Source organism: Bubalus bubalis, chromosome 1 (assembly GCF_019923935.1).
Source record: "Bubalus bubalis isolate 160015118507 breed Murrah chromosome 1, NDDB_SH_1, whole genome shotgun sequence".
NCBI lineage: Eukaryota > Metazoa > Chordata > Mammalia > Artiodactyla > Bovidae > Bubalus > Bubalus bubalis.
In genome coordinates this window covers 15033988-15052222 of record NC_059157.1, presented here as the reverse complement: position 1 = coordinate 15052222, position 18235 = coordinate 15033988, and the positions used below count along the sequence as shown (strand labels likewise).

Sequence of the window (18235 nt, the reverse complement as noted above, 5' to 3'; positions counted from 1 at the left end):
CCATCCCCTCTTCTGGGGCACTCCCAGTTTCCTGCAACCATCTAGGAGATAGATCAATCCCTTCATCCCTCTAACCCTGTCTGCTGCCATCCTCTATCCCTACCAAGAAACCCAACCTTCAACATTTCAGACTCTGGCCCCCCAACATCCCCAAATCTGGGTGTATCCCCCACCCTCTCTCAATCCCTGACACCTTTCCTCTGTGCCCTCTGAAACTCAGAATCCCTCGTCACCTACATCTCCATTATTTTCAGGTCCTTCTCCGAATGCCTCGAGTCCATTTTGTTCTTTCTGTCTCAGGGAGAACACTGCTTCTCTCCTGCAGCTTTCTCCGCTGGTGGCTTGTCTGTCTCTCACCCACTTCATCCTGGGCTCGGATGTGTGTTTGTGTCCTCCTTGCCCCTGCAGCTCTTCTTGGAACATAGTCCTCCATATGCTGTGAAAGCCTTTAGCTGTGAAGCTCGTGAAAACTCTATTACCAGCCCTCATGGTTGAGGTCACTTACACATCGCTCTCATCCCCTGACTGTTTTCAGCTCATGGCTCATGCTTATTCTGTCAACCACTAGTTGCAGGATGATTTTTGACTATTTTCAGTAGCCTCAGTTCTGACTCTTCCAACCTTGATGTCTCAGACCCTGATCTCCTCTGTTCTAGTGATCTTGAACTTCACCCAACCTCAGTCACTTTCTCAGATAGTTATGCCTTATATTTTGACTTTACCAATAACCACACTCCCTCCATATCCTCGGTTTCAAGCCTCTCTGATTTCCACATTCTGTCTTTTGAGCTCATTCCATCTAAGCACCCTGACTCACAATTCTTTGATCCTACTGGGACCTTCAGTCCATTGAACCTATTAAATTTTCCCAGCAACCTGTTCCTATAATGTCATTGGTCACTTCCTTACCCAGATTAAATCCCATATTCTAATGTTATCATGCAGATGTCCTCAACCCTCTACTTGTTTCTACTCACTTGTTTATGTTAAAGTGTTAGTCGCTCAGTCATGTCCAACTCTTTGCAACCCCATGGACTGTAGCTTGCCAAGCTCCTCTGTCCATGGAATTTTTTAAGGCAAGAATACTGGAGTGGGTAGCTATTCCCTTCTCCTGGGGATCTTCCTGACCCAAGAATTGAACCCAGGTCTCTTAAGTCTCCTGCATCAGCAGGTGGATTCTTGATCACCTAAGCCACCACTTGTTTCTACTGCTTGGTAAAATCACAAACCTGGCAAAATTCAACCATCAGACTAATAATTTGCAGCATCTGCACAGTTGAATGAGCCTAGGAGGAAACACACATCCATGCTGGGTGATCTCACTTGGAACTTGACAACACGTTCTGCTCAGTAGTTATATTTATGGTCCTTGAATTCTCCCCTTTCCTGGGACCATTGGTATCTTTTTGTTTCTACAAGCACTTAAAACATCTTCAATCTTAACTCATGACATTGATTCTTAATTTTCTGAGGAAATAGGAGCAATAAGAAAACAGCATCTACTTCATTTCATTTACTTTAATCTGTGCCTGGGCTTCCCTGGTAGCTCAGCTGGTTAAGAATCTGCCTGCAGTGCTGGAGACCCTGGTTCAGTTCCTGGGTCAGGAAGATCCCCTGGAGAAGGAACTAGCAGCCCACTCCAGTATTCTTGGGTTTCCCTGGTGGCTCAGATGGTAAAAAGTCCACCCACAATGTGGAAGACCTGGGTTCAATCCCTGGGTTGGGAAGATCCCCTGGAGGAAGGCAGGGAAACCCATTCCAGTATTCTTGCTTGGAGAATCCCCATGGACAGAGGAGCCTAGAGGGCTACAGTCCATGGGGTAACAGAGAGTCAGACACAACTGAGTGACTAAGCGCAGCATAGCGAAATCTGTGCCTGCCTTCTCTGCCTTCACTCTTGTTACTGTACTGGACAACTGCATTAATGAATCCCTTCCTCTAGACACACCCTATGCCATCTTATTTGACGGTTCCTTTCACTAAGAAGTGAAGTGTATTTTCTCACCTTTTGACTCTGGGTTTGACAGTGTAACTTGCTTTGGTTGATAGAATGAAGAAAAAGTGACAGGGCCAGTTCCAAACTAAGATTGCAAGTGGCCTGAAATTTTTCCACTGGTGTTCGTATGCTTCAGCCATTACCATGGGCCTGGACTCCAGAATGGGAAATGTCAGTCAGACCAGGGCCCAATCCATCAAGATGAGCTGAGTCACCAAACTCCAGCATAGAAATATTTTAAACTTGTAACTTATGTGCATCTCAGTTCAGTAGCTCAGTTGTGTCCGACTCATGCAACCCCATGAATCACAGCACGCCAGGCCTCCCTGTCCATCACCAACTCCCGGAATTCACTCAAACTCATGTCCATCAAGTCGGTGATGCCATCCAGCCATCTCATCCTCTGTCGTCCCCTTCTCCTCCTGCCCCCAATCCCTCCCAGCATCAGAGTCTTTTCCAATGAGTCAACTCTTCGCACGAGGTGGCCAAAGTATTGGAGTTTCAGCTTCAGCATCAGTCCTTCCAGTGACTATTCAGGACTGATCTCCTTCAGAATGGACTGGTTGGATCTCCTTGCAGTCCAAGAGATTCTCAAGAGTCTTCTCCAACACCACACTTCAAAAACATCAATTCTTCGGCACTCAGCTTTCTTCACAGTCCAACTCTCACCTCCATACATGACTACTGGAAAACCATAGCCTTGACTAGATGGACCTTTGTTGGCAAACTAATGTCTCTGCTTTTGAATATGCTATCTAGGTTGGTCATAACTTTCCTTCCAAGGAGCAAGTGTCTTTTAATTTCATGGCTGCAGTCACCATCTGCAGTGATTTTGGAGCCCCCAAAAATAAAGTCTGACACTGTTTCCCCATCTATTTCCCATGAAGTGATGGGACCAGATGCCATGATCTTTGTTTTTTAATGTTGAGCTTTAAGCCAACTTTTTCACTCTCCTCTTTCACTTTGATCAAGAGGCTTTTTAGTTCCTCTTCACTTTCTTCCATAAGAGTGGTGTCATCTGCATATCTGAGGTTATTGATATTTCTCCCTGCAATCTTGATTCCAGCTTATGCTTCTTCCAGCCCAGCATTTCTCATGATGTACTCTGCATATAAGTTAAATAAGCAGGGTGACAATATACAACCTTGACGAACTCCTTTTCCTATTTGGAACCAGTCTGTTGTTCCATGTCCAGTTCTAACTGTTGCTTCCTGACCTGCATACAGGTTTCTCAAGAGGCAGGTCAGGTGGTCTGGTATTCCCATCTCTTTCAGAATTTTCCACAGTTTATTGTGATCCACACAGTCAATTGTGATCCACACAGTCAAAGGCTTTGACATAGTCAATAAAGCAGAAATAGATGTTTTTCTGGAACTCTCTTGGTTTTTCTGTGATCCAGCAGATGTTGGCAATTGGATCTCTGATTCCTCTGCCTTTTCTAAAACCAACTTGAACATCTGGAAGTTCACGGTTCACGTACTGTTGAAGCCTGGCTTGGAGAATTTTGAGCAGTACTTTACTAGCGTGTGAGATGAGTGCAATTGTGTGGTAGTTTGAGCATTCTTTGGCATTGTCTTTCTTTGGGATTGGAATGAAAACTGACCTTTTCCAGTCCTGTGGCCACTGCTGAGTTTTCCAAATTTGCTGGCATATTGAGTGCAGCACTTTCACAGCATTATCTTTCAGTATTTGAAACAGCTCAACTGGAATTCCATCACCTCCACTAGCTTTGTTTGTAGTGATGCTTTCTAGGGCCCACTTGACTTCACATTCCAGGATGTCTAGCTCTAGGTCAGTGATCACACCATCGTGATTATTTCGGTCATGAAGATATTTTTTGTACATTTCTTCTGTGTATTCTTGCCACATCTTCTTAATATCTTCTGCTTCTGTTAGGTCCATACCATTTCTGTCCTTTATCGAGCCCATCTTTGCATGAAATCTTCCCTTGGTATCTCTAATTTTCTTGAAGAGATCTCTAGTCTTTCCCATTCTGTTGTTTTCCTCTATTTCTTTGCATTGATTGCTGAGAAAGGCTTACTTGTCTCTCCTTGCTATTCTTTGGAACTCTGCATTTGGATGCTTATATCTTTCCTTTTCTCCTTTGCTTTTCATTTCTCTTCTTTTCACAGCTCTTTGTAAGGCCTCCCCAGACAGCCATTTTGCTTTGTTGCATTTCTTTTCCATGGGGTCTAATACCACTAAATTGTATTCACCACTGAATACAGGTTTACTTTTTTTATTAAAAACGTTTTTTGAGATCATCATCAATTCATATATAGTTATGAAAAATAATGTAGAGAGTTGCACATACCCTTTACCCAGTTCTTCCCAGTTGAAATACCTTGCGAAACTAAATGATAGTATCACAACTTGAATATCCATCCAATCAATGTACAGAACCATTTCCATCACCACAAGGATCACTCATACTGCCCTCAATAGTGCATTCTTTTTCCTTCTTCAGTAGTATTCCATAATCTGGATGCATCTCAGTTTGTATAACCATTTGCGTATTGAAGGACTCATGGGCTGTTTCCAGTTTGCAGCTGTTATGAACAAACCTACTGTAAACATTTTTGAATAGGATTTGGTGTGAACGTAACTTCATTTATCTGGGATAAATGCATAGGAGCGCAATTTGCTTGCTGTTGCGGTAATTGCATACTTAGTTTTTTAAAGAAACTTCCAAACTGTTTTACTGAGTGGCTACACCATTTAAAAAAAATTATTGGAGTATAGTTGATTTACAATGCTGTGTTTGTTTCAGGTGTGCAGCAGAGCGATTCAGTCTATCTAAATATATACAGATACATGTATATGGGCTTTCCAGGTGGTGCTAGTGGTAAAGAATTTGCCTGCGAATGTAGGAGACACTAGAGAGCGGGGTTTGATCGCTGGGTCGGGAAGATTCCCTGGAGGGAGGGCATTGCAACCCACCTCAGTATTTTTGCCTGCAGAATCCCATGGACAGAGGAGCCTGGAGGGCTATAGTCCATAGGGTGTCAAAGAGTCAGACACACTGAAGCAACTTAGCATACACACATACATGTATATGTGTACATATATAGGCCCACTATCATATGATCTGAATCTGTTCAGATCTGATCTTTAAAGTTGACAGAGATATATTTTTTCTTTGATAGCCAATAAAATAATAAATTCTAAAGTTAGGAGATCAGAATATTAACTGTTCTAAAATCACATCTCTTCAGATACAAATAATATTAGATTCCCTGAGAAAGCAATGTCTATAGATCTTTATCTTTTACCTATCAACCAGTCATCATCTGAGAGAGATGATAAACACTCTAGGGAGTTTTCTAAATTAAAAAAAAAAAAAAAATAGAGCTCTTGGGTTTGCTCTACATCTTAGTTCCATGAAACCAGCTATTCCCAGCAGAGTACATTGCTCCATTTCTGTCCCTTTCATCTGACTCAAAGTGGGCTTAATACTGGAAATGAGGAAAATTAGAGGGTTATGGCGGAGAAGGCAATGGAATCCCACTCCAGTACTCTTGCCTGGAGAATCCCATGGACAGAGGAGCCTGGTGGGCTGCGATCTGTGGGGTTGCTAAGAGTCGGACACGACTGAGCAACTTCACTCTCCCTTTTCATTTTGATGCATTGGAGAAGGAAATGGCAACCCACTCCAGTGTTCTTGTCTGGAGAATCCCAGGGACGGCAGAGCCTGGTGGGCTGCCATCTATGGGGTCGCACAGAGTCAGACATGACTGAAGCGACTTAGCAGCAGCAGCAGCAGAGGGTTATGGACTGGGTTGAGGTCTTACTTTAGCTCAGCCAAAATAAAGTTTTATTCTCAGGGATTCAGATCAGATCTGTCGCTCAGTTGTCTCTGACTCTTTGCGACCCCATGAATCGTAGCATTATCAGCACACAAAAACTCACATAGGCATTGGTGGGATCAGTAGTGGAAACAAGATCACTTTGCTAAATCAAAGGTACACATTTTAAAACTAAGGTCATGGTATCTGGTCCCATCACTTCATGGCAAATAGATGGGGAAATAATGGAACAGTGGCAGGCTTTATTTTCTTGGGCTCCAAAATCACTGTGGATGCTGACTGCAGTCATCAAATTAAGACATTTGCTCCTTGGAAGAAAAGCTACGACAAACCTAGAGAGCATATTTGAAAATAGAGACATCTCTTTGCCAACAAAGGTCCATATAGTCAAAGCCATGATTTCTCCAGTAGTCATGTATGGATGTGAGTGTTGGACCATAAATAAGGCTGAGCACCCAAGAATTGATGCTTTTGAATTGTGGTGACTGAGAAGAATCTTGAGAGTCCCTTGGACAGCGAGGAGGTCAAACCAGTCAATCCTAAAGGAAATCAACCCTGAGTATTCTTTGGAAGGACTGATGCTGAAGCTCCAATACTTTGGCCACCTGATGTGAAGAGCCAACTCATAGGAGAAGAACCAGATGCTGGGAAAGATTGAAGGCAAGAGGAGAAGGGGGCGAGAGAGGATGAGATGTTTGGATGGCATCACTGACTCAATGGACATGAGTTTGAGCAAACTCTGGGTGATAGTAAAGAACAAGGACGGCTGGTATGCTGTGTCTGTGGGGTTGTAAAGAGTTGGACATGACTGAGCGACTGAACAACAACCAACGTGAAAAGAGAAGGCTCAGCCTCAAGATCTCTTGATTCTCTATTGTAAGTTGTGTGAGCAACTCAGTCTAACAAGTGAAACACTTCTAAGGGTGCCTTGAAAAACAGCTCAAAGGAAATCATGGGTTCAGATTCTCATTTATGCCACCTCACCTTCAGCCATCCTGCTGGCCAGTCATTATAAAAGCAAACTTAAGAATAAGAATAAATCTTAAAGAAGAAAGACTTTTACTTTTTTTACTCTTTAAAAACAATGACTCTATGGTAGATGGTTCAATGCAAATTCGAACTGAAATACTGAGAGTAAGGTAAACGAGAAAATAAATGAATCAAGTTAGAGTTAAAAATAAAAAATTCAAATTCCAATAGAATTAAAAGATTGAAAGTTAAAAATAATAAGATAAAGTAGGTGAAATGTAAAATAGAAGATAAAGAGCAAGAAGCCAATGAGATAAAAGGTTAAACACTTGAAAGTCGAGAAAATAAAAAATTAAGATAAAAGGCTAAAGTCCAGGAGATGAAAAGTTAAATATGTAAAAGAAAAATGGATTAAGGATGGAGAATAGAATGAGGAACTTAAAATGTAAAGCTGAAAAATGTGAATCTGGGGGGAAAAAAAAGCATTAGGAGAAAAATGTTTTGAAAGGCAAATGGAAAAAAGGGCTTGAATATTAGAGAAACAGGCAATCTTAAAAAGCATGAGAAAATCCTCCATCGGTTGACTAGGAGCAAGAATTTGCTGTAACTGATTTCTTAGGGGTATTGTGGCTTTCCTCTTCCTGCAGTGAAATTTGTCCTTTGAAGTAGCACTTCCCCTCAGGAACCCTACATACAGAGAACTTTTTCATCAAGTCACTTTCATGGTAGGGCCTGGGACTCATTTGTATAAAATAACAGTTGGATGGGGCCCCAGGCTGATACCAGCAGCATCCAGTTTGGCCTCTGAAAAATTCTAGGAGAAGAAAAATGTGATATATAGAATCAATACTCATCACATTGTGAAATACAGAATCAATAATCATCACATACATCTGCTTTTTGTGTTAGCTTGGAAAGCACCTCCCTGTTTATTATTTCCTTTTGATGTTGATACTGGCTGGCTTCATGAGGTGGACAGAGACCATTTACACCTTTAAGAAGAAACAGATTCCTAGAGACTTGAGGTTTACAGAGCTGACAAGCATGGAGCGGATAGCATTGCACTATGAGGAAAGAGCACTGAACTTAGCCTAGTTCTGAAGCTGAGGGATAAAACCACAGGTTTACACACTCCTAAAACAGGAGGTAGAACCAAGGGTGAATAAGGGGAAGCCCTTCAGAATTTTTGCAGTGAAGCCCATTCGCTTGACCTAAGCTGAAGGACCTCTGTGAATTGCCTTAGTTGGAAGGAAGTCTCTGCAAGGGCCTCCATGCCCTTTGAATCTAATCCCTTTCCTGTTTTCTGCCTGCCCCACCATATGTGATCTCCTCCATAGCCATTTGTGCAGCCACCTCGTGGCCTTGCCATGGCAGGTAAGAAATGAGAAATTGTGAGGACGGCTGCACTCCCTGGATTTTCATGGCCTTGCAATAAAAATATTTAGTGCAGGTGCTGTCTGACCAATGAACTGGTGACGAAGGGTTGCAGAGAGCAGTGAGCCTCAAAATCACCTTTCTGTCTGCAAGGAGCTGCCCCAGCCTCGATTGCCCTCATAGTCTGTAAATACCAAGGCCAGTAGAAGGAGTCATTGTTTCTGGTCATCATTAGAGAATTTCCACTTTGGGCAGGGGCTCACTATAAAAAAAAGAGTGTTGTTTTTGGTTTTAATCTTTGCTTTCTGCTGACCTTTGAAGGGGAAGACTTTGTAACCAAAGATTAACGTGAATTTGGACACCTCTTTGCTTTGAAAGAACCATCACCGTCTGTTGATAAACCAGGATGTCTGATGTCTGATGAAAGGAGAGGGCAAGGACAACCCTTTCCTCTCCACTCTCTGCTTCCTACAATTCTGAGTGTCCTTAATATGCTGACTTGATTTTCCCTGCTCTTGAGCTGTTGAAAGATAGAAGCAGCTAGGCGTGAAAGAGAAAAGTTAACAAGGGCAACAAAATAAAGAAAGCAAGGCATTATGGGTGATAGAGGAAGGCTCATAAGCCATTTTTAAAGAGAGAGCCAAAGCTTTCCAAGAATAATAGGTAAACCATGAATGCCATAGAAAATATGAAAAAATTTCTTCTTTAACTCCTGTGTTGTGGATTCATGTTTCTTCTCTGCTCTGACTCTCATACCCCTTTCCCTCTCATCCTTCTTTTTTAAAAATTTTTCTTGACTTTTCTTTTAAGTATATACCTTATACTTTAAGTATTGAAGTGTATTTGATTTACAATATTGTGTTGGTCTTGGGTATAAAGCAAAGTGATTTGATTATATATGTGTGTGTGTGTGAGACATATACATATGAATTATAGTTTATTATGGGTTAGCCACAGAGTTCATTTGGATGTTATGTGGTGGTTTAGTTGCTAAATCATGTCTGGCTCTTGCAACCCTATAGACTGTAGCCTGCCAGACTCCTCTGTCCATGGGATTTCCCAGCCAAGAATACTGGGAGTGGGTTGCCATTTCCTTCTCCAGGGGAATCTTCCTGACCCATGAATCAGACCCTGGTCTCTTGCATTGCAGGCAGTCTACTGCATTGCAGGTGGATTCTTTACCAAGTGAGCCACGAAATCCAAATGAACGTTTTGGCCAACCCCGTGTAAGATATTGTATATGGTTCTCTGTGCTATACAGTAAATTCTTGTTGTTTATCTATTTTATGTATCAGTTAAGTTCAGTCGCTCAGTCGTGTCCGACTCTTTGCGACTCCATGAATCGCAGCACGCCAGGCCTCCCTGTCCATCACCAACTCCCAGAGTTCACTCAGACTCACATCCATCAAGTCAGTGATGCCATCCAGCCATCTCATCCCCTCTGTCCCCTCCTCCTGCCCCCAATCCCTCCCAGCATCAGAGTCTTTTCCAATGAGTCAACTCTTCGCATGAGGTGGCCAAAGTACTGGAGTTTCAGCTTTAGCATCATTCCTTCCAAAGAAATCCCAGGGCTGATCTCCTTCAGAATGGACTGATTGGATCTCCTTGCAGTCCAAGGGACTCTCAAGAGTCTTCTCCAACACCACAGTTCAAAAGCATCAATTCTTCAGCGCTCAGCCTTCTTCATAGTCCAACTCTCACATCCATACATGGCCACAGGAAAAACCATAGCCTTGAGTAGACGGACCTTTGTTGGCAAAGTAATGTCTCTGCTTTTGAATATGCTATCTGGGTTGGTCATAACTTTCCTTCCAAGGAGTATGTGTCTTTTAATTTCATGGCTGCAGTCACCATCTGCAGTGATTTTGGAGCCCACAAACATAAAGTCTGACACTGTTTCCACTGTTTCCCCATCTATTTCCCATGAAGTGATGGGACCAGATGCCATGATCTTCGTTTTCTGAATGTAGTTTGTTAATCCTGTATTCTCAATTCGTCCATCTTCCTCCTTCCCCTTTGGTAACTGTTTTGTATGTCTGTGATTCTGCTTCTGTTTTGTAAACAAGTTTATTTTTCTTATTTTTCAGATTTCACATATAATGATATCATATGATATTCGTTTTTGTCTGATTTACTTCACTTAATATGATAATCTCCAGGTCTATCCATTTTCTTGACTTCTTAAAAAGCTGATCTCAAGGCTTTGTTCTAGCATCTTCACCTCCAGGTAGAAGCAGCATGATGACCATCCATTCGTTTCTTTTTTGCTTGTTTAACACATATTATTGAATTCCTGTTATGTGCCAGGCACTGTACTAGGCACTGCTGCTGCTGCTAAGTCACTTCAGTCGTGTCCAACTCTGTGTGACCCCATACATGGCAGCCTATCAGGCTCCGCGCTTCCTGGGATTCTCCAGGCAAGAACATTGGAGTGGGTTGCCATTTCCTTCTCCAATGCATGAAAGTGAAAAGTGAAAGTGAAGTCGCTCAGTTGTGACTGACTCTTAATGACCCCATGGACTGCAGCCCACCAGGCTCCTCCATCCATGGGATTTTCCAGGCAAGAGTACTGGAGTGGGGTGCCATCTCCTTCTCTGGTACTAGGCACTAAGAGTGCTAATTATAGTAAAGGCTTATATTGAATATCTGCTATGTGCAGTAATATATTAAAAATATTGTAAAAAAGTAGCCTGCATATTCTGAAAGAAATGCTGACCCAAACCTGCTTCACTAAGACATTACTTCTTGGGCAAAGCCATTTCAGATACCATCCCCCTTCCCTGGGCTTGTTTTCATTTGCAGGAAGGGAAAGTGACTGATAGTTCCTGTTTATCACTTTATGCCAATTTCTTATTCACTCAGATATCAGCTCTGTTGGCAGAAAAGTTATGCCTGGCATCTATCCTATATCTAATGTCAAAATATTAATGGGTCTTTCATTTATAGCAGAAGACAATTCATATAAAGGGGTAGCCATATGAGGCAGCTCAATACACACAACTAAGATCAGTAAACAAAAATAATTCTGTTTATACATTTGATAAAAATCCTCTTCAGTGTCTTTAATGAAACACATCCTGCTATAAGACCCCATTATACAGGCTTGGAATGAAGATTAGAAGTCATTACATCATGAGATATTTTGACAGCTGAAAATATGTCATGGATGTTTGAGCCTGAATTAATCAGCAGGGGCGAACAAGAAACCCAAAGGACACACGTGGGACAACCAGAGCTGAGAAGACATCAGCAAAGAACACCCAGGGATGCAGAGACCCAACAAGGTGGAGGACACCTCAAGAGAAGTCAAGGAGGAGCACGTGTGTGAGAGAAGACCAGAGTCTAGTTTCCCTACACTCAGTCTCCATCATGGAAGGATGTGGACAGAAACCATCTTGGTGGAGAATTGACATGCTGAGTTGCCTAATGGGAGCCTTAGTTACTATGATTTAACAAGACTGACTTTTTCTCAAGAGTAAGATCCCATAATATAAAATACAGAGAAAGTTACAATGTTTTAGACATAAGGGTCATTGTGTTTCAAAGATTCTACTCTCCATACATTGACTTAGTCGGAGTAGTGTTAATCGCTCAGTCGTGTCCAGCTCTTTGCAATCCCATGGACTCTAGTCTGCCAGGCTCTTCTGTCCATGAGATTCTCCTGGCAAGAATACTGGAGTGGATCGCCATTCCCTTCTCCAGAGGATCTTCCCAACCCAGGGATAGAACCCGGGTTTCCTGCATTGCAGGCAGGCTTTTTACCATTTGAGCTACAGGGAAGACCTAGTGTGAAAGTGAAAGTCACTCAGTCCTGCCCGACTCTTTGTGACCCCATGGACTATTCAGTCAAATACTGGAGTGGGCAGCCTTTCCCTTCTCCAAGGAATCTTCCCAATCCAGGGATCAAACCCAGGTCTCCCTCATTGCAGGAGGATTCTTTACCAGCTGAGCCACAAGGGAACTTATCTGGCCCTAACTGGGATTCATTTGAGGAAGGAGAAATACGAATGTAGTTTTGATGTCAGTGAAACTGTTACCAGAATACCAAGCAAGAATACAGATCAGTGAGTAATGTCAGCTTTGGAATGAACTTAACCTTACCCTTCAGAAGGCACTCCAACCATGACTTCTTGGTGAGAAAGAGGGCTCACACTGGTAAACACATGTTAGAGGGGATAATTTTTTTCCCCATTATAACTGAAATAAAAGACCATTTGCTCAAATTTTTTCATACGTCAAATATATTTTTGTCTTCTAATACTACCAACCTTTGCACACCAATAATAAAAGCCAAAATTAACAAAGAAAATAAATTTGTTCTCATAAGTTTATCACCATTTTAACCCTGTGTTGAAGTAAAGGTAACTTATGTATCACCTAAGAATTAAACAAGGAAAGAAAAAGACACATTATACTGTTGCTTTCTTGCTGGTTTGAAAAAAAAAATTTTTTTAAGGCATAGGAAATGCAGTCTAGCCTAATCAGGAGACGTTTGTTATTCTTTCTTGTTCTTCAGTCAAGCATTTATTACAAGGACAGGACATGGAGGTTTAATTAGGGGAGGGGCTCAACATGGGACACTTGTGTCTTAGTTGGATACAAAACCTCATCTGATTTCCAGCACTGTTCGGTAATAAATATTTAACAGGATACCATGCAGAGATGGAAAGTATTCAACTCATAGGAAGATGGAGCGCACCAGGCCAATGGTTAAACCAAATTACTACCTTTTGCAACTGGAGGCAGCAGATTCATAAGCGAGCCAACAGAAAAACCGAACCACTTTCCAACAGCATTGAATCTGGATGATGTTAATCCTTCTGCCAGCCTCAATTATGTTCACATGTATTTCCACTTCATCGTGTGTTTTCATTTAACTATTTTCATTTAAGCATGTATAAACATTCTGTCTAAACGTACATGACATTAAGGGAGGAAATTTGTAAGTCCAGGTAATAGGGCTCAGAGAAAAGTGGCCTTTAGAAGGGCTGTGTCTCACCTTGACACAGATATAAAGATCTGAAATCACTGTCTGGTTGGGTCTACACTGTATCTCAAATAAGATGAACACGCCCAGCAGGGTCTTAAAATCTTTTGGTGTGTTTGCTCCTTGCTTTCATGATCTTTTTGAATGCTAGAATCATGTTTCCATCCATTTCTTCATCACTGCTCATTCAGAAATTTGAAGCTAAGGATTCAGGATGTATCAGGGTTTCCAGAGGATTTAGTTATCTGATAAAATGACAAGGGAATAAATTAATAAATAACTAAAGGACAGGCCTGGAAAATCTAGTTGCAGACTGATTTTCCTGCAGTTTGAGTTTTCTTTTAAATATCTAGCTAAGGAAGAAAGCTGAGCACCAAAGAATTGATGCTTTTGAACTGTGGTGTTGGAGAAGGCTCTTGAGAGTCCCTTGGACTGCAAGGAGATCCAACCAGTCCATTCTGAAGGAGATCAGCCCTGGGTGTTCTTTGGAAGGAATAATGCTAAAGCTGAAACTCCAGTACTTTGGCCACCTCATGCGAAGAGTTGACTCATTGGAAAAGACTCTGATGCTGGGAGGGATTGGGGGCAAGAGGAGAAGGGGACGACAGAGGATGAGATGGCTGGATGGCATCACTGACTCGATGGACATGAGTCTGAGTGAACTCTGGGAGTTGGTGATGGACAGGGAGGCCTGGCGTGCTGTGATTCATGGGGTCGCAAAGAGTCGGATACGACTGAGCAACTGAACTGAACTGAACTGAAGGAACTTTTGCTGTAAAGGCAGCCATGTGTTGAATTCTATAAAAATCAAAGGTTGCCTGTATTTGTTTTTTAGACTGGATTTCCTCTCATTGAATTCCCGAAAGAATGGAAGTCATAAATAAATACCAATTATAACTCACTGTGGAGTTTGTAAATGATTCACGCTATTCCTTTTCCATCTGGCTTCCTTTCTTTCATCCCTTTGCTCTGTCTCTCCACACCTTTCTCCTTAAAATGAGACTAAGTCTGATCTTATGGGGTCATTATTATTTCTGAAGAAAAAAGAAAAACCTGCGCCTTCCTCCTTCCAACTGCATCCCCCACCTCCTTTTTTCCACACCCATGAGGGACCTAATTCTCTAACACAGGTCAGATATATAAAAAAAAAATACATTAATACCAAAGGAAGATTCATGGAAGGTGGCCTTTTTCCACTTAAAATTCTGAAACTACACACATTTTCTGGCAGGGTCTTACAAAATAAAATAGCTTCGATTCGTTTAAATTAAAATCCTTCTCATTTTCCTTCTGTTAAAAAAAAAGTCAACTCAAGTGACATTTTGCTAATAGTGATCATATCATTCAGTGAATATTTAAACTTTTGTAAGTTACTGACTATTCATTTTAGTTTTAAACACTGATTTATTGAGCAGTAGGTACACTCATTAAATATTCATTGAAAGATTCAATACTTTTGAAAGCATTTAAATAATGAAAAGGAAAAGGAACGGTAATAAGAATAACAATAACTAACATTTATTAAATGAAAATTCTGTGTCAGATGCTGTTCCAAGTACTTTACATGTATTAACTCAATTAATACAACAGCCCTGTCTGATGAGTCCTGGTGTCCCCGTTTAACACAGCAGGAACCTCTGAGAAGTTGAGTTTCTCACCTCAAACCCATGAACTGGAAAATGCCAGCATTTGAACCTTGATCATCTTCAGAGCTCGTGTTCTTAATGAAATGAGGAAATGAAGGAAATGAAAACAGCTTTTAAAGAGAAAACAGAAAAACTATCCAGACATGGTAAAATCATCAGTCCAAAGAATAAGAGATGCACAGATGCCCACCTTTTGATGACTGAAGAAGAGACAGCCAGAAATAAATATCCCCCAGCACATAGGAGTCCTCCTCAAATCTCTTCCAGACCAAGTGGAGTAGGGGGGGTGCAGAGTGCAGGTGATGATTCCAAAATCCAAGAATAAGATAAGGAATGCAGAGTAAAACGTGATAGCTTCCTGGGGTAAAGATGAGCTTAGGAAAAGAAGAGTCCATTTCATCTAATAGTCTAAGTCAGAAAGAGCCTAGCAGAGGGGTAGAAGAGCAAGTACAAAGCTATGAGATCTGGAAGATCCTAGAGAGGAAAAGAGTATAATGCCTGGGAATCTTTAAAATTTGACTGTAAGTAAGAGAAGTGGCTTTGCTGGTGGCTTAGTGGTAAAATGATATGCCTGCCAATTATTTGGCAGGAGACCCAGGTTCGATCCCTGGGCTGGGAAGATCCTCTAGAGGAGGGAATGGCAACTCACTCCAGTATTCTTGCTGGGAAATCCCATGGACAGAGGAGCCTGGCAGGCTATAGTCCATGGGGTCACAAGAGTCAGACACGACTTAGTGATGAAACCACCACCACTTTAACTGGGAGGACTGAAGAAAAGTGGCATTAAGTTAAAAACCAGCTTCAACTGTTTTCACAACTGCCTGTTACCAAAATTCAGGCTCAACTACTGTTCTCAGAGACTCTAAATAGGTTGTTTCTCTACCATCTCTTCTCAATATAGCCAGAGTAATCCTAATAAATATAAATGGAAACTTTTGACTTCTCCACTGGAACTCTTCCAATGGCTTCCCATCTACTTGTTGCAAAATCCAAACCTTTTCCAGAGCCCACAGACCCTTCCACACTGGTCCGCACTCACTGTGCTCTGGCCTCCCTATCTGTCTGCCTCAGGGCCTTTGCACCTTCTGTACCAATCATCTGTAAGTCTAGTACCTGAAACATCAGTAAGCTTGCTTTCCTATCATTTTTATGTCTCTGCTCAAATGACTTTTTGTTTTGAGACCTCTCACACAAGGCCTGGGACTCCAAGGTAGCTCAGTGGTAAAGAATCCCCTTCGCAATGCACGAGATACTAGAGACTCAGGTTTGATCCCTGGGTCGGGAAGATCCACTGGAGAAGGAAATGGCAACCCACTGCAGTAGTCTTGCCTGAGAAATCCCATGGACAGAGGAGCCTGATGGGCTATAGTCCATGGGGTCACAAAGAGTCAGACACAACTAGGCACAGCACAGCATCACACAAGGCTTTCTCTATCTTTTCCACTTGCTAGATGCTGTCGGTAACCCACACCATCATCTGGTATATTCCGTATTTATTTATCTTCGTTGTCTCTTCCCACAAGAATGCAAGCTTCCTAATGCAGGCATTTTGTATTCTTCATTGCTATGTCCCTAGCATGTAAAATAGTGCTGGATCCACAGCAGACATTCAAAAATAATTGTTGAACGAGTAAATGCAATCAAGAGTGCCGAGAATTCTGAATCGTGATAATGAGATTGAAAGGTAGAAAAGAGTCCTTATTTTATTAGTCTAGAGACAGTAGAATTTAGTCCTCAGCCATGTTTTATCTGCAGAGCAATTTTTCAAGAATATAAACTAACATTTAAATATCAAGAGAGTTCACATAAAAATCCAGAGTTCTGGCTCTTGCCAGAAGGTGAAAAAAGATTTGGCATCCACTGGACCTACACTCTCACATTTCAACAATTGTCCAAACTTGAGTAGCAGCTCCCATTTCAAGGCCAGGTCTGCCGTCACCCTTGAGCACACACACCCTACAACTATCTCTCCAGCATCACTGCCAAGTGTTACTTACCACTTATCATTTTTATTGTACTGTTGGGTGGATTATGGGAGAGAAATATTTCTCCGTACTCATGTCTCTGTCAGGATCAGGAAAACAAAAAAGCCACATGATTCAAGGAAAATGGGAGCGAATATATTTCTTTGTAGAAGCACAGACAGTCCTATATGTTAAAATGCCAACATTAGGCCACCTGTGCCATATATTTAACTGTCCGGCCCCTGTAATCACTTAAATTTGCCACACCTGTGCTCTATGCAAACTGAGAAAGACAAGGGCAATAGTAAGCTGGGTCTCTGAGGCCTTTTGGTGATTGGGCTTCGTGGCCTTAGAATAAGGACTCGTGATTCAGTATGTGTGTCCATTTGTGTGCTTTTGCATTCATCTTTTGTTTATTTTGTCTGAGCTTCCTAGGAAATTTTATTTGGGAGAAAACTATTTCAGGTGAAGAGTGTGAAATCTGTGACTTATTATCAAGTATCATGTGCCTTGAACAATGTTAAGTTGTTCTACATGTATCAGTTCATTCACTTAATCTTCCCAGCAAACCTACACAGTAATGATCACTATTACTTATTTCATAGGTAGGAAAACTGAGGCACAGATAGGAAGAACAGCTTGCCAGTAACATCAGAGCCAGTGAATGGCAGAGACAGAATTTTAGGCCAGGTGTGTCTGGCTCTGAAATTCACGCTCTTCACCATCTCCGTGCACTGCCTTCCTGTAACGCTACAGAGAGCCCCACAGCTTCTCCACCAGTGACCTTGGCGGGTGGGAGTGCTGTCTCGTGTCTTGTAGGATATAGAGCAGTATCCGTGGCCTCTACCCACTGGATACCAGCCACTCTCTCCCTCCACCCATGTGACAACCAAAATTTTCTCCAGGCATCCCTGAATGTTTTCTGAAGGACAAAGTGGCCCTTGGTTCAGAACGACTTCACTAAAGGGAAGATGAGGTTGGCTTGTCCCTCCTTGATCACACTAGTCATTAATAAGAGGCTTAGACAGCCAAAACAAAAGGTGGCAGCAACATTTTGAACTTAAAAGTTTAAATACCAAAAAAAAAAAAAAATGTAGATACAGCTCCAAATATGGCCTGTAATGAATGAACCACAAAACAGAGAGAGATGCATGGGTCCTAGTGATTGTCCATCCGTCCTCATCATGAACTTCCCCCTCTCGAGCAATCTTGGTGTAATCAAAAGTAAAGGCCCGGCTAGAGATCATTGTACTAAGTGAAGTAAGTCAGAGAAAAGATAAATGTCCTGTGATATCACTTATATGTGGAACCTAAAATATGGCACAAATGAGCCTATCTATGAAATAGAAACAGCTCACAGAGACTGAGAGCAGACTTGCGGTTGCCAAGGAGGGGTGGGGAAGGGATGGATTGGAGTTTGTGGTTGCCAAGGAGGGGTGGGGAAGGGATGGATTGGAGTTTGTGGTTAGCAGATACAAACTGTTATATAAAGG

General features: G+C 41.9%; 1 long non-coding RNA gene across 2 annotated transcripts in view; it reads left to right on the top strand.

Moving 5' to 3' along the window:
• LOC123465238 overlaps positions 1-18235 on the top strand; it is a 91833-nt gene that overhangs the window by 2467 nt on the left and 71131 nt on the right. The window contains exon 2 of one of the 2 annotated variants that reach the window (XR_006640400.1): positions 11233-11645. The exons of the other annotated variant lie outside the window; for it this stretch is intronic. This is a non-coding gene — a long non-coding RNA (uncharacterized LOC123465238). Of the gene's footprint in view, positions 1-11232; positions 11646-18235 lie in introns of those variants that run through there. 2 annotated transcript variants of the gene reach the window in all.